The following is a 15,820-nucleotide window of genomic DNA, read 5'->3' as shown; positions in this document are numbered from 1 at the left end:
GTGCTGTGGATGTTATTACCAAAGGGTTGCCATAGGGCTCTGTGCCCATTCACAAAATGATGTGTGGGGTGGAAGGCAAACTGGTGAGACTGAAAGGCACGTAACTTACCCAAGAACCTAACTCCAAGGGTCTGAGCCCCCAATCACCAAAACATTCCTTTGAACCTGCAGAATGCCTATTTCACAGAAGGCAGGCCAATTTATTTCCTGAAATCACCTCTAAATAAATCCCTCTAAATTTAGTTTATTCCAACAGATTGATAAGAAGATCACCCCTATCAACTTTTCCCAAATTTATTACCTAAGCTAATTCCTATTCAGGTCAATTAAACTGAGTTCATTTCTCTACTGCCAGCCATGTCCCTGCCAATCACTTTAACTCTTTCCTAAATCAACTCCCAAACATGCACACACACAAATGTGCGTGTGCAGACACACGCACGCACACACATGTGTTCTCTCCCCAGATCTTCAGCCACCTCTCTAGATCATAATTTGCAAGCGCTCTCTCACACAACATGCATCTCATACACTCCATCCAAGTCTGTTCATTGCTCATCTTGGAGGTTCTCTAAATGAACAATTTATAGAATGCTCATGATTGGCCACTCACAGAGGTTTGCGGGTCCATTACAAGATGCCATCAGCCTCCAGGACCACCCCTGGAAATCACTGCTTTTAAAAAAACCAGATATAATGTGGGAATATCTGAGAAATCATGCAATCTCCTAATGTGTAAACTTGGCATTGTTCTATAATTATGCCACTAGATGATGCTGTTTCAGTAGAATCGTAGAGTAGTAGAATTGGAAGGGGCCTACAAGACCATCAAATATAACCCCCTACTCAATGCAGGAATCCACCTCAAAGCATACCCGACAGATGGTTGTCCAGCTGCCTCTTAAATGCCTCTAGTGTGGGAGAACCTACAACCTCCCTAGGGAATTGGTTCCATTATCGTACTGCTCTAACATTCAGGACATTTTTCCTGATGTCCAGCTGGAATCTAGCTTCCTGTAACTTGAGCCCATTATTCCATGTCCTGCACTCTGGGATGATCAAGAAGAGATCCTGGCCCTCCTCTGTGTGACAACCTTTTAAGTATTTAAAGAGTGCTATCATGTCTCCCCTCAGTCTTCTCTTCTCAAGACTAAACATACCCAGTTCTTTCAGTCTCTCCTCATAGGGCTTTGTTTCCAGACCCCTGATCATCCTCATTGCCCTCCTCTGGACACGCTCCAGCTTGTCTGCATCCTTCTTGAAGTGTGCCCAGAACTGAACGTAATACTCAAGATGAGGCCTAACCAGGGCTGAATAGAGGGGAACCAGTGCCTCGTGTGTTTGGGAAGCTATACTTCTATTAATGCAGCCCAAAATAGCATTTGCTTCTTTTGAAGCCACATCACACTGTTGGCTCATATTCAGCTTGTGACCTACAACAATTTCAAGATCCTTCTCATTTGTAGTATCGCTGAGCCAAGTATTCCCCATCTTGTAACTGTGCATATGGTTTGTATTTCTTAGATGTAGAACTTGGCATTTATCCCTATTAAATTTCATTCTGTTGTTTTCAGCCCAGCACTCCAGCCTATCAAGATCACTTTGAAGTTTGTTTCTGTCTTTCCGGATATTAGCTATCTCACCCAATTTTGTGTCATCTGCAAATTTGATAAGCATTCCCTGCACCTCCTCGTCCAAATCATTAATAAAAATGTTGAAGAGAACTGGGCCCAGGACTGATCCCTGTGGTACCCTGCTCGTTACCTCCCCCTGGTTTGAGAAGATACCATTGATAAGCACTCTTTGAGTCTGATTCTGCAGCCAACTGTGTATCTACCTAATAGTTGTTCCATCTAGCCCACTATTAGCAAGTTTGTTAATCAGAATATCAGGGGCACTTTGTCAGAAGCTTTGTTGAAGACAAGATATGTTATGTCCACAGCATTCCCACAACAGAGGTTACCTGATCAAAAAATGAAATCAGATTAGTCTGACAGGATTTGTTCTTGAGAAATCCATGCTGGCTTCTAATAATCACTGCATTGTTTTCATGGTGCTTACAGATTGACTTCTTTATAATCTGCTCAAAATTTTTCCCAGGGATGGCTGTCAGACTGACTGGTCTGTGATTCCCAGGTCCCTCCTTTTTGCCCTTTTTGAAGATAAGGATAAAATTAGCCTTCCTCTAGTCTTCCAGTGCTTCACCCATCTTCAGTGATTTCACAAAGAATAGACAGTGGTTCTGAGAATTCTTCTTTATTATTCTAGGATGCAGTTCATCGGGCCCTAGAGATTTGAACCTGTTCAAAGAAATTTGACCATTTGAACTTGACCATTTGTTCATCAATCTCAAACTGTAGTTTTGCCCCGTCAGCTTGTACTTCACTTTTTCCAGGGGGGGGGGGGGTCATAGACCCGCTTTTGGGAGAAGACTGAGCCAAAGTAGGAATTGAAGTTTCCGGCTGATTCATCTAAACCAGTACCATTTGTTATGAACATTGTAAACTTGAACATTAATCTAATTAGACAGATACCCGCCTTGTTTATTGTCTTATCCCTGGATTTCCTAGGTGGCAAGTATGCTATATCTTCCATGTTTAGAGTTAGGTTATTTAATGCAATAGTATATTCATCTCATATCCTAGCATTAAAGTCTCCCATTACAGTAATTGGGCATAAAAGATACTGTTGATAACAGTATCTAAAAGGACCTCCAATGTGTCCCAAATGTTAGCAGGATGGTAATTGGATCCTCTGGGGGGATATATATGTTTATACATGTTAGTCTGCCCCCTTTTTGGATAGTCAACTGAATGGCTTGCAAAAATGGTGAGTCAGTAACTATTTCCTGGGTCACAACGTTTAGACTGGCAGATATACCCAAAGCGAGGCCCCCACAGCTCCTCCCTTTCTTGAAAGTTTTTTTTTGCTGGTACTGAGAATATTTGATAGCCTTGTAGTTCTATTTTTTGTGCCCTGGTTTCTTGTAGACTAAATATATGAAAGTTGGTCAGATATTGTACAAACTCCAAATCATTCAGCTTGTTCTCCAACCCCGCGATATTCCAAGACAGTAGTTTAAGCGACTCTGTTTGCACTTCCAGATGGAACCTTTTAGTTAGATCAGGAGGTGAAATTTGATTGTTACATCAACTTTTATCTAGGTCTTGTCAATCTTCACCAGGGCTCAGTTTCAGTATGCTACACGGCTTTGGTTTAGTGATTTCTAAGGGGATATATTCACCAACTGGGCTCAATGTTAATTTTCCTTCATATATCGCTGTTATCAATTTGCCATCCTCATTAAGCAGTTGAATGAAGCATGCCGAGGGAGGAATATTCAATTTGAAACCACGTGGCTGCCTGTGTAATGGCGACGGTCATAACCCCAAAAGAAAGCGAATGCAGAAAGCCATGGTAAGGCGGCATGATTTTTTATTAATTTATATTTGCTGAATTGTCATGGCTTCCCTCAAAGAATACCGGAAAAAGTAGTGTGGTGAGGGTGTAGAACTACAGTTCCCAGGATTTTCTAGGGAAAAGGAATAGCTAATGATCCAATTTAATTCTTTGGTATACATATGTCCTCTGCAGTTATCAGTGGGACACCAGAGTAAACTGTTTTGTTGCTTTCCTGCTACTTGTACCTTTCCCCCCTTCCCTTAAACTTGCCCTCTAACCTTGAGCTTCATAAAGTTTCTGAATTTAGAACCTGAGGTTTGACTGCATATTTTGACAACCAAAGTTCTTTCCCCTACATGTCAAACAGTGACGCCAGAAAGGCCGGGCAGAGGTCCGGGACCAAAAATACAGTCTCTCCCCCCCTGCCCCTGCCACTCAGCGCTCACTCTCCCCCGTGCCATCTCCCCCCTCACCCCTCCCCTTTTAAAACTTCCTTTTAACTTTTAAAACAGGTTGGGGCACGTTGCCACATGGACAGAGGTTCGCAGCACAACTGCAGCTGTGCTCTGCAGTGCCCAAACTCTTCTAAAAGTTAAAAAAGAGAAAAGATCCTGATAAGGAGGTAGAGTAAGTGTGTGTGGGAGAAAGACTAGACAGAGAGCTATGCTGGGGGGCGGGGTGGGGAACATGCCGGTGGGGGGAGAGAATACTGCCCAGGAGTATGCGTGCGACCTCCCCCTGACATGTGTCTTGTTCGGGGGCCATTCAAGCCAGGCGGCAACACCCATGTTGGACCCAGACTGCTCTCCCATGCTCCTGACGTCGACCCAGGAGAGATCAGGGGAAAACAGGCCGAACTCCCACACAACAGTGAACAGGGAGATGGCTGGTTGCCCCCAGTCCCAGAATGAAAATCCACTTCTGTCACTTTGACTTCCTCTTGCTAAAGGGATCTGGTGAACTGAATTGAGAGCAGGGTTGCCAGAGGCCAAGAAGGATCGGGGTTCTGCACCTTTGAAAGCTGCCAAGAGGGTGAATGCGTGAGAAGCGGCACTTGGTGAAATGCCCTTTTCTACACACATGTGAAAGGCCCAGTAGCCCAGTTCTCTTTGGTATCTGGTCACCCTGAGACGGGGGTAGCAAAAGGAAAACATAGTGCTGCAGACGGATTGCATCCCCCAGCAACACAGCACAGCAGGATAGAAGTTCTTCTGCAATGGCATTGCCTTGGTGTGGGGCTGGACTTGCGGTCAGGATGGTGGGGAGCTCTTAGGGTGGGCTTTTCCCATGCACCAAGGACACTGGCATGGTGGGGAGGGTGAAGGCTGTAAGAACCATAAAAACCCCAAACACACACACACGGTGTTATTATTTATCATAATTTATTTATTAATTGTTATTGCTTAATCTACCCTGATAATTGAAGAGGGTATTTTTGCAAGTAAAAGGGTTGTTCGGGTTAATTCACTCGCACTTATTGAAAGTCAGGTTGGTGCAGGAAATGCATGTAGGACTAGGGCAAGTGAGCAACTTGAGGGACCTCTCTGGTGATTGGCAACTGGCAAAGACTGTGGGACCTATTGGAAGAAAACACACTACTTTTTGGGCTAAGTCAACACAACTGCTCAGAGTTTTGGGGGCCCAAAACTAAGGAAGGCCTCCCCCTATACACCTAGAAAACGGAGGCTGTGGTAGAAGGGAGTGCCAAACCTGATTCAGCACAAGAGCCCAAATTAAATTTCAGAGCAACTCTTGGAAGCCAGGTGCCAGAAGTGAGTGGGGTTGAAGGAAAAAAGCAGATGTTTATTTCTTTCTTCATTTTATTTAAAACATTTATTGGCCACCTTTCAGGGCAAGAGACCCCAGACAGAGGCTTACAATAATAAAATACACATTTTCATTGGAGAACTGAATTATGCAATTGAAAACGAAGGCTTCCCTGGTCTCCCCTTGATGGGCCATCTGGCCAGTAAAGTGTGAAGTCCGGCAATAAGGGGTCCCCTCCCTTTGAAGGCAGTGCTTTCCTTTCACATCTTTACAGCAGAATTTCCAGGCATCCCTTCTTCGGCAGCTGCATTCCCTTTCCATTCAATCCATCCAGCAGGTGGAAAGCAGAGAAATGGCCAGGGAAGTCTTCATCCAGGACAGCCAGGAGGGCCTTGATTTCAAAAGTGTAGCAGACAATCAACCTGGCATAGAGGAGTGAAAATTTACAATCAACAAACGAGAAGGAAATAAAACACAAAAACAAGTGCAATCAAAGCCAGTGTAATATGTTTAGAGGGTTGGACTGACCTCCCTTGTAGGGTTGTTTCGAGGATGAGATGGAGAGGAAGATGACGATGTAAGATGCCTCGGATTCCGTGGAAGTGTTAAAAATCAAAGCCCACCCCATGAAGGGGAGACAGAGGAGGGGAGAATGGCCCCTAAAGAGTGAAGGCCGGCAAGAAACAGTGCTCTCCCTTTGAAGGGGTCTCTGGCCACGGAAGTGTGCAGATGGGCAATAAAACAGTGATCTCTATATAAAGAGGAATCTGGCCAGTATAGTGTGAAGTTTGTCAATAAGCACTTCTCTCCCCTTGAAGGCAGAAACGGCTAGTAAAGTGTGGTGTCCTGCAATAAGCATTTCTCTCCCCTTGAAGGCAAAAACGGCTAGTAAAGTGTGGTGTCCTGCAATAAGCACTTCTCTCCCCTTGAAGGCAAAAACGGCTAGTAAAGTGTGGTGTCCTGCAATAAGAACTACTCTCCCCGGGAAGGGAAGACTGGCTGGTAAAGTGTGGTGTCCTGAAATAAGCCCTTCTCTCCCCTTGAAGGGAAGACTAGCTAGTAAAGTGTGCTTTCTTGCAATAAGCATTTCCCTTCCCATAAAGGGAAGAATGGCTAGTAAAGTGTGGTGTACTGCAATAAGCACTTCTCTAACCTTGAAGGGAAGACTGGCCAGTAAAGTGTGAAGGCTGGCAATAAGCATTTCTCTTCCCATAAGGGGAAGACTGGCTAGTAAAGGGTGGTGTCCTGCAGTAAGCCCTTCTCTCCCCTTGAAGGGAAGACTGGCCAGTAAAGTGTGAAGGCTGGCAATAATAGGTCCCCTCCCTCTGATGGCTGTGCTTTCCTCTTTCGTCTTTACAGCAGAACTTCCAGGCATCCCTTCTTTGGCACCTGTATTCACTTTCTCTTCAATCCATCCAGCAAGTGGACAGCAGAGAAATGGCCAGGGAAGTCTTGGTCTTTGATTTCAGAGGTGCAGCAGACCATCATCCTGGGACAGAGGAATGAAAATCTACATTTTATTTATTAATTTATTGCACATATGTACCGCTCCCATAGCTAGGGCTCTCTGGGCAGTTTACAAAAATTCTAAAATTAAGGTAAAAACGAGTATACAAAATTTAAATTCTAAAACACAGAACATACCCACATAAAGCATTGTAAACCGTTAATATACAAATGAAAGGGAAACAAAACACAAAAACAAGTGCAATCAAAGCCAGTGTAATGTATTGCTTAGAGAGTTGGACGGACTTACCTCGAAGGTTTTTTTTGAGGATAAGTTGGAGAGGAAGATGCTGATATAAGATGCCTCGCTTTCCTTGGAAGTGTTAAAAAGCAAAGCCCACCCCATGAAGGGGAGTGAGGGGGGGGACACTGGCCAGTAAAGAGTGGTGTCCTGCAATAAGCACTTCTCTCCCTTTGAAGGGAAGACTGGCTAGTAAATTGTGGTTTCCTGCAATAAGCACTTCTCTCTCCCTGAAGGGAAGACTGGCTAGTAAATTGTGGTTTCCTGCAATAAGCACTTCTCTCCCCTTGAAGGGAAGACTGGCTAGTAAAGTGTGGTGTCCTGCAATAAGCACTTCTCTCCCCCTGAAGGGAAGACTGGCTAGTAAAGTGTGGTGTCCTGCAATAAGCACTTCTCTCCCCTTGAAGGGAAGAATGGCTAGTAAAGTGTGGTGTCCTGCAATAAGCACTTCTCTCCCCTGAAGGGAAGACTGGCTAGTAAAGAGTGGAGTCCTGCAATAAGCACTTCTCTCCCCTTGAAGGGAAGACTGGCTAGTAAAGTGTGGTGTCCTGCAATAAGCACTTCTCTCCCCTTGAAGGGAAGACTGGCTAGTAAAGTGTGGTGTCCTGCAATAAGCACTTCTCTCCCCTTGAAGGGAAGAATGGCTAGTAAAGTGTGGTGTCCTGCAATAAGCACTTGTCTCCCCCTGAAGGGAAGAATGGCTAGTAAAGTGTGGTGTCCTGCAATAAGCACTTCTCTCCCCCTGAAGGGAAGACTGGCTAGTAAAGTGTGTTGTCCTGCAATAAGCACTTCTCTCCCCTTGAAGGGAAGAATGGCTAGTAAAGTGTGGTGTCCTGCAATAAGCACTTCTCTCCCCTTGAAGGGAAGAATGGCTAGTAAAGAGTGGTGTCCTGCAATAAGCACTTCTCTCCCATTGAAGGGAAGAATGGCTAGTAAAGTGTGGTGTCCTGCAATAAGCACTTCTCTCCCCTTGAAGGGAAGAATGGCTAGTAAAGTGTGGGGTCCTGCAATAAGCACTTCTCTCCCCCTGAAGGGAAGAATGGCTAGTAAAGTGTGGTGTCCTGCAATAAGCACTTCTCTCCCCTTGAAGGGAAGAATGGCTAGTAAAGTGTGGTGTCCTGCAATAAGCACTTCTCTCCCCTTGAAGGGAAGAATGGCTAGTAAAGAGTGGTGTCCTGCAATAAGCACTTCTCTCCCCTTGAAGGGAAGAATGGCTAGTAAAGTGTGGTGTCCTGCAATAAGCACTTCTCTCCCCTTGAAGGGAAGAATGGCTAGTAAAGTGTGGTGTCCTGCAATAAGCACTTCTCTCCCCCTGAAGGGAAGAATGGCTAGTAAAGTGTGGTGTCCTGCAATGAGCTCTTCTCTCCCCTTGAAGGGAAGACTGTCCAGTAAAGTGTGCTTTCTTGCAATAAGCACTTCTCTCCCCTTGAAGGGAAGACTGGCCAGTAAAGTGTGAAGGCTGGCAATAAGCATTTCTCTTCCCATAAGGGGAAGACTGGCTAATAAAGTGTGGTGTCCTGCAGTAAGCCCTTCTCTCCCCTTGAAGGGAAGACTGGCCAGTAAAGTGTGAAGGCTGGCAATAATAGGTCCCCTCCCTCTGATGGCTGTGCTTTCCTCTTTCGTCTTTACAGCAGAACTTCCAGGCATCCCTTCTTTGGCACCTGCATTCACTTTCTCTTCAATCCATCCAGCAAGTGGACAGCAGAGAAATGGCCAGGGAAGTCTTGGTCTTTGATTTCAGAGGTGCAGCAGACCATCATCCTGGGACAGAGGAGTGAAAATCTACATTTTATTTATTAATTTATTGCACTTATGTACCGCTCCCATAGCTAGGGCTCTCTGGGTGGTTTACAAAAATTCTAAAATTAAGGTAAAAACGAGTATACAAAATTTTAATTCTAAAACACAGAACATACCAACATAAAGCATTAAAAACCGTTAATATACAAATGAAAGGAAATCAAAACACAAAAATAAGTGCAATCAAAGCCAGTGTAATGTGTTGCTTAGAGAGTTGGACTGACTTACCTCGAAGGTTTTTTTTGAGGATAAGTTGGAGAGGAAGATGCCGATGTAAGATGCCTTGCTTTCCTTGGAAGTATTAAAAAGCAAAGCCCACCCAATGAAGGGGAGTGAGGGGGGGGACACTGGCCAGTAAAGAGTGGTGTCCTGCAATAAGCACTTCTCTCCCTTTGAAGGGAAGACTGGCTAGTAAAGTGTGGAGTCCTGCAATAAGCACTTCTCTCTCCTTGAAGGGAAGACTGGCTCGTAAAGTGTGGTTTCTTGCAATAAGCACTTCTCTCCTCTTGAAGGGAAGACTGGCTAGTAAAGAGTTGTGTCCTGCAATAAGAACTTCTCTCCCCCTGAAGGGAAGAATGGCTAGTAAAGTGTGGTGTCCTGCAATAAGTGCTTCTCTCCTCTTGAAGGGAAGACTGGCTAGTAAAGTGTGGTGTCCTGCAATAAGTGCTTCTCTCCTCTTGAAGGGAAGACTGGCTAGTAAAGTGTGGTGTCCTGCAATAAGCACTTCTCTCCCCTTGAAGGGAAGAATGGCTAGTAAAGAGTGGTGTCCTGCAATAAGCACTTCTCTCCCCCTGAAGGGAAGAATGGCTAGTAAAGTGTGGTGTCCTGCAATAAGTACTTCTCTCCCCCTGAAGGGAAGAATGGCTAGTAAAGAGTGGTATCCTGCAATAAGTACTTCTCTCCCCTTGAAGGGAAGAATGGCTAGTAAAGTGTGGTGTCCTGCAATAAGCACTTCTCTCCCCCTGAAGGGAAGAATGACTAGTAAAGTGTGGTGTCCTGCAATAAGCACTTCTCTCCCCCTGAAGGGAAGAATGGCTAGTAAAGTGTGGTGTCCTGCAATAAGCACTTCTCTCCCCCTGAAGGGAAGAATGGCTAGTAAAGTGTGGTGTCCTGCAATAAGCACTTCTCTCCCCCTGAAGGGAAGAATGGCTAGTAAAGAGTGGTGTCCTGCAATAAGCACTTCTCTCCCCCTGAAGGGAAGAATGGCTAGTAAAGTGTGGTGTCCTGCAATAAGCACTTCTCTCCCCCTGAAGGGAAGAATGGCTAGTAAAGTGTGGTGTCCTGCAATAAGCACTTCTCTCCCCCTGAAGGGAAGAATGGCTAGTAAAGTGTGGTGTCCTGCAATAAGCACTTCTCTCCCCCTGAAGGGAAGAATGGCTAGTAAAGTGTGGTGTCCTGCAATAAGCACTTCTCTCCCCCTGAAGGGAAGAATGGCTAGTAAAGAGTGGTGTCCTGCAATAAGCACTTCTCTCCCATTGAAGGGAAGACTGGCTAGTAAAGTGTGGTGTCCTGCAATAAGCACTTCTCTCCCCTTGAAGGGAAGACTGGCTAGTAAAGTGTGGTGTACTGCAATAAGCACTTCTCTCCCCCTGAAGGGAAGAATGGCTAGTAAAGTGTGGTGTCCTGCAATAAGCACTTCTCTCCCCCTGAAGGGAAGAATGGCTAGTAAAGTGTGGTGTCCTGCAATAAGCACTTCTCTCCCCTTGAAGGGAAGAATGGCTAGTAAAGTGTGGTGTCCTGCAATAAGCACTTCTCTCCCCCTGAAGGGAAGAATGGCTAGTAAAGTGTGGTGTCCTGCAATAAGCACTTCTCTCCCCGTGAAGGGAAGAATGGCTAGTAAAGTGTGGTGTCCTGCAATAAGCACTTCTCTCCCCCTGAAGGGAAGAATGGCTAGTAAAGTGTGGTGTCCTGCAATAAGCACTTCTCTCCCCCTGAAGGGAAGAATGGCTAGTAAAGTGTGGTGTCCTGCAATAAGCACTTCTCTCCCCCTGAAGGGAAGAATGGCTAGTAAAGTGTGGTGTCCTGCAATAAGCACTTCTCTCCCCTTGAAGGGAAGAATGGCTAGTAAAGTGTGGTGTCCTGCAATAAGCACTTCTCTCCCCCTGAAGGGAAGAATGGCTAGTAAAGTGTGGTGTCCTGCAATAAGCACTTCTCTCCCCCTGAAGGGAAGAATGGCTAGTAAAGTGTGGTGTCCTGCAATAAGCACTTCTCTCCCCCTGAAGGGAAGAATGGCTAGTAAAGTGTGGTGTCCTGCAATAAGCACTTCTCTCCCATTGAAGGGAAGACTGGCTAGTAAAGTGTGGAGTCCTGCAATAAGCACTTCTCTCCCTTTGAAGGGAAGACTGGCTAGTAAAGTGTGGTGTCCTGCAATAAGCACTTCTCTCCCCTTGAAGGGAAGAATGGCTAGTAAAGTGTGGTGTCCTGCAATAAGCACTTCTCTCCCCCTGAAGGGAAGAATGGCTAGTAAAGTGTGGTGTCCTGCAATAAGCACTTCTCTCCCCTTGAAGGGAAGAATGGCTAGTAAAGAGTGGTGTCCTGCAAAAAGCACTTCTCTCCCCTTGAAGGGAAGAATGGCTAGTAAAGAGTGGTGTCCTGCAATAAGCACTTCTCTCCCCTTGAAGGGAAGAATGGCTAGTAAAGTGTGGTGTCCTGCAATAAGCACTTCTCTCCCCTTGAAGGGAAGAATGGCTAGTAAAGTGTGGTGTCCTGCAATAAGCACTTCTCTCCCCCTGAAGGGAAGAATGGCTAGTAAAGTGTGGTGTCCTGCAATGAGCTCTTCTCTCCCCTTGAAGGGAAGACTGTCCAGTAAAGTGTGCTTTCTTGCAATAAGCACTTCTCTCCCCTTGAAGGGAAGACTGGCCAGTAAAGTGTGAAGGCTGGCAATAAGCATTTCTCTTCCCATAAGGGGAAGACTGGCTAATAAAGTGTGGTGTCCTGCAGTAAGCCCTTCTCTCCCCTTGAAGGGAAGACTGGCCAGTAAAGTGTGAAGGCTGGCAATAATAGGTCCCCTCCCTCTGATGGCTGTGCTTTCCTCTTTCGTCTTTACAGCAGAACTTCCAGGCATCCCTTCTTTGGCACCTGCATTCACTTTCTCTTCAATCCATCCAGCAAGTGGACAGCAGAGAAATGGCCAGGGAAGTCTTGGTCTTTGATTTCAGAGGTGCAGCAGACCATCATCCTGGGACAGAGGAGTGAAAATCTACATTTTATTTATTAATTTATTGCACTTATGTACCGCTCCCATAGCTAGGGCTCTCTGGGTGGTTTACAAAAATTCTAAAATTAAGGTAAAAACGAGTATACAAAATTTTAATTCTAAAACACAGAACATACCAACATAAAGCATTAAAAACCGTTAATATACAAATGAAAGGAAATCAAAACACAAAAATAAGTGCAATCAAAGCCAGTGTAATGTGTTGCTTAGAGAGTTGGACTGACTTACCTCGAAGGTTTTTTTTGAGGATAAGTTGGAGAGGAAGATGCCGATGTAAGATGCCTTGCTTTCCTTGGAAGTATTAAAAAGCAAAGCCCACCCAATGAAGGGGAGTGAGGGGGGGGACACTGGCCAGTAAAGAGTGGTGTCCTGCAATAAGCACTTCTCTCCCTTTGAAGGGAAGACTGGCTAGTAAAGTGTGGAGTCCTGCAATAAGCACTTCTCTCTCCTTGAAGGGAAGACTGGCTCGTAAAGTGTGGTTTCTTGCAATAAGCACTTCTCTCCTCTTGAAGGGAAGACTGGCTAGTAAAGAGTTGTGTCCTGCAATAAGAACTTCTCTCCCCCTGAAGGGAAGAATGGCTAGTAAAGTGTGGTGTCCTGCAATAAGTGCTTCTCTCCTCTTGAAGGGAAGACTGGCTAGTAAAGTGTGGTGTCCTGCAATAAGTGCTTCTCTCCTCTTGAAGGGAAGACTGGCTAGTAAAGTGTGGTGTCCTGCAATAAGCACTTCTCTCCCCTTGAAGGGAAGAATGGCTAGTAAAGAGTGGTGTCCTGCAATAAGCACTTCTCTCCCCCTGAAGGGAAGACTGGCTAGTAAAGTGTGGTGTCCTGCAATAAGTACTTCTCTCCCCCTGAAGGGAAGAATGGCTAGTAAAGAGTGGTATCCTGCAATAAGTACTTCTCTCCCCTTGAAGGGAAGAATGGCTAGTAAAGTGTGGTGTCCTGCAATAAGCACTTCTCTCCCCCTGAAGGGAAGAATGACTAGTAAAGTGTGGTGTCCTGCAATAAGCACTTCTCTCCCCCTGAAGGGAAGAATGGCTAGTAAAGTGTGGTGTCCTGCAATAAGCACTTCTCTCCCCCTGAAGGGAAGAATGGCTAGTAAAGTGTGGTGTCCTGCAATAAGCACTTCTCTCCCCCTGAAGGGAAGAATGGCTAGTAAAGAGTGGTGTCCTGCAATAAGCACTTCTCTCCCCTTGAAGGGAAGAATGGCTAGTAAAGTGTGGTGTCCTGCAATAAGCACTTCTCTCCCCCTGAAGGGAAGAATGGCTAGTAAAGTGTGGTGTCCTGCAATAAGCACTTCTCTCCCCCTGAAGGGAAGAATGGCTAGTAAAGTGTGGTGTCCTGCAATAAGCACTTCTCTCCCCCTGAAGGGAAGAATGGCTAGTAAAGTGTGGTGTCCTGCAATAAGCACTTCTCTCCCCTTGAAGGGAAGAATGGCTAGTAAAGAGTGGTGTCCTGCAATAAGCACTTCTCTCCCATTGAAGGGAAGACTGGCTAGTAAAGTGTGGTGTCCTGCAATAAGCACTTCTCTCCCCTTGAAGGGAAGACTGGCTAGTAAAGTGTGGTGTACTGCAATAAGCACTTCTCTCCCCCTGAAGGGAAGAATGGCTAGTAAAGTGTGGTGTCCTGCAATAAGCACTTCTCTCCCCCTGAAGGGAAGAATGGCTAGTAAAGTGTGGTGTCCTGCAATAAGCACTTCTCTCCCCTTGAAGGGAAGAATGGCTAGTAAAGTGTGGTGTCCTGCAATAAGCACTTCTCTCCCCCTGAAGGGAAGAATGGCTAGTAAAGTGTGGTGTCCTGCAATAAGCACTTCTCTCCCCTTGAAGGGAAGAATGGCTAGTAAAGTGTGGTGTCCTGCAATAAGCACTTCTCTCCCCCTGAAGGGAAGAATGGCTAGTAAAGTGTGGTGTCCTGCAATAAGCACTTCTCTCCCCCTGAAGGGAAGAATGGCTAGTAAAGTGTGGTGTCCTGCAATAAGCACTTCTCTCCCCCTGAAGGGAAGAATGGCTAGTAAAGTGTGGTGTCCTGCAATAAGCACTTCTCTCCCCCTGAAGGGAAGAATGGCTAGTAAAGTGTGGTGTCCTGCAATAAGCACTTCTCTCCCCCTGAAGGGAAGAATGGCTAGTAAAGTGTGGTGTCCTGCAATAAGCACTTCTCTCCCCCTGAAGGGAAGACTGGCTAGTAAAGTGTGGTGTCCTGCAATAAGCACTTCTCTCCCATTGAAGGGAAGACTGGCTAGTAAAGTGTGGAGTCCTGCAATAAGCACTTCTCTCCCTTTGAAGGGAAGACTGGCTAGTAAAGTGTGGTGTCCTGCAATAAGCACTTCTCTCCCCTTGAAGGGAAGAATGGCTAGTAAAGTGTGGTGTCCTGCAATAAGCACTTCTCTCCCCCTGAAGGGAAGAATGGCTAGTAAAGTGTGGTGTCCTGCAATAAGCACTTCTCTCCCCTTGAAGGGAAGAATGGCTAGTAAAGAGTGGTGTCCTGCAAAAAGCACTTCTCTCCCCTTGAAGGGAAGAATGGCTAGTAAAGAGTGGTGTCCTGCAAAAAGCACTTCTCTCCCCCTGAAGGGAAGAATGGCTAGAAAAGTGTGGTGTCCTGCAATAAGCACTTCTCTCCCCCTGAAGGGAAGAATGGCTAGAAAAGTGTGGTGTCCTGCAATAAGCACTTCTCTCCCCCTGAAGGGAAGAATGGCTAGTAAAGTGTGGTGTCCTGCAATAAGCACTTCTCTCCCCCTGAAGGGAAGAATGGCTAGTAAAGTGTGGTGTCCTGCAATAAGCACTTCTCTCCCCCTGAAGGGAAGACTGGCTAGTAAAGTGTGGTGTCCTGCAATAAGCACTTCTCTCCCATTGAAGGGAAGACTGGCTAGTAAAGTGTGGAGTCCTGCAATAAGCACTTTTCTCCCATTGAAGGGAAGAATGGCTAGTAAAGTGTGGTGTCCTGCAATAAGCACTTCTCTCCCATTGAAGGGAAGAATGGCTAGTAAAGTGTGGTGTCCTGCAATAAGCACTTCTCTCCCCCTGAAGGGAAGAATGGCTAGTAAAGTGTGGTGTCCTGCAATAAGCACTTCTCTCCCCTTGAAGGGAAGAATGGCTAGTAAAGAGTGGTGTCCTGCAAAAAGCACTTCTCTCCCCTTGAAGGGAAGAATGGCTAGTAAAGTGTGGTGTCCTGCAATAAGCACTTCTCTCCCCTTGAAGGGAAGAATGGCTAGTAAAGTGTGGTGTCCTGCAATAAGCACTTCTCTCCCCCTGAAGGGAAGAATGGCTAGTAAAGTGTGGTGTCCTGCAATAAGCACTTCTCTCCCCTTGAAGGGAAGAATGGCTAGTAAAGTGTGGTGTCCTGCAATAAGCACTTCTCTCCCCTTGAAGGGAAGAATGGCTAGTAAAGTGTGGTGTCCTGCAATAAGCACTTCTCTCCCCTTGAAGGGAGGAATGGCTAGTAAAGAGTGGTGTCCTGCAATAAGCACTTCTCTCCCCTTGAAGGGAAGAATGGCTAGTAAAGTGTGGTGTCCTGCAATAAGCACTTCTCTCCCATTGAAGGGAAGAATGGCTAGTAAAGTGTGGTGTCCTGCAATAAGCACTTCTCTCCCCCTGAAGGGAAGAATGGCTAGTAAAGTGTGGTGTCCTGCAATAAGCACTTCTCTCCCCTTGAAGGGAAGAATGGCTAGTAAAGTGTGGTGTCCTGCAATAAGCACTTCTCTCCCCCTGAAGGGAAGAATGGCTAGTAAAGTGTGGTGTCCTGCAATAAGCACTTCTCTCCCCCTGAAGGGAAGACTGGCTAGTAAAGTGTGGTGTCCTGCAATAAGCACTTCTCTCCCATTGAAGGGAAGAATGGCTAGTAAAGTGTGGTGTCCTGCAATAAGCACTTCTCTCCCCCTGAAGGGAAGAATGGCT

The sequence above is a fragment of the Elgaria multicarinata genome, chromosome 5, assembly GCF_023053635.1.
Source record: "Elgaria multicarinata webbii isolate HBS135686 ecotype San Diego chromosome 5, rElgMul1.1.pri, whole genome shotgun sequence".
Lineage (NCBI taxonomy): Eukaryota > Metazoa > Chordata > Lepidosauria > Squamata > Anguidae > Elgaria > Elgaria multicarinata.
Note: the sequence above shows the minus strand (reverse complement) of the source record.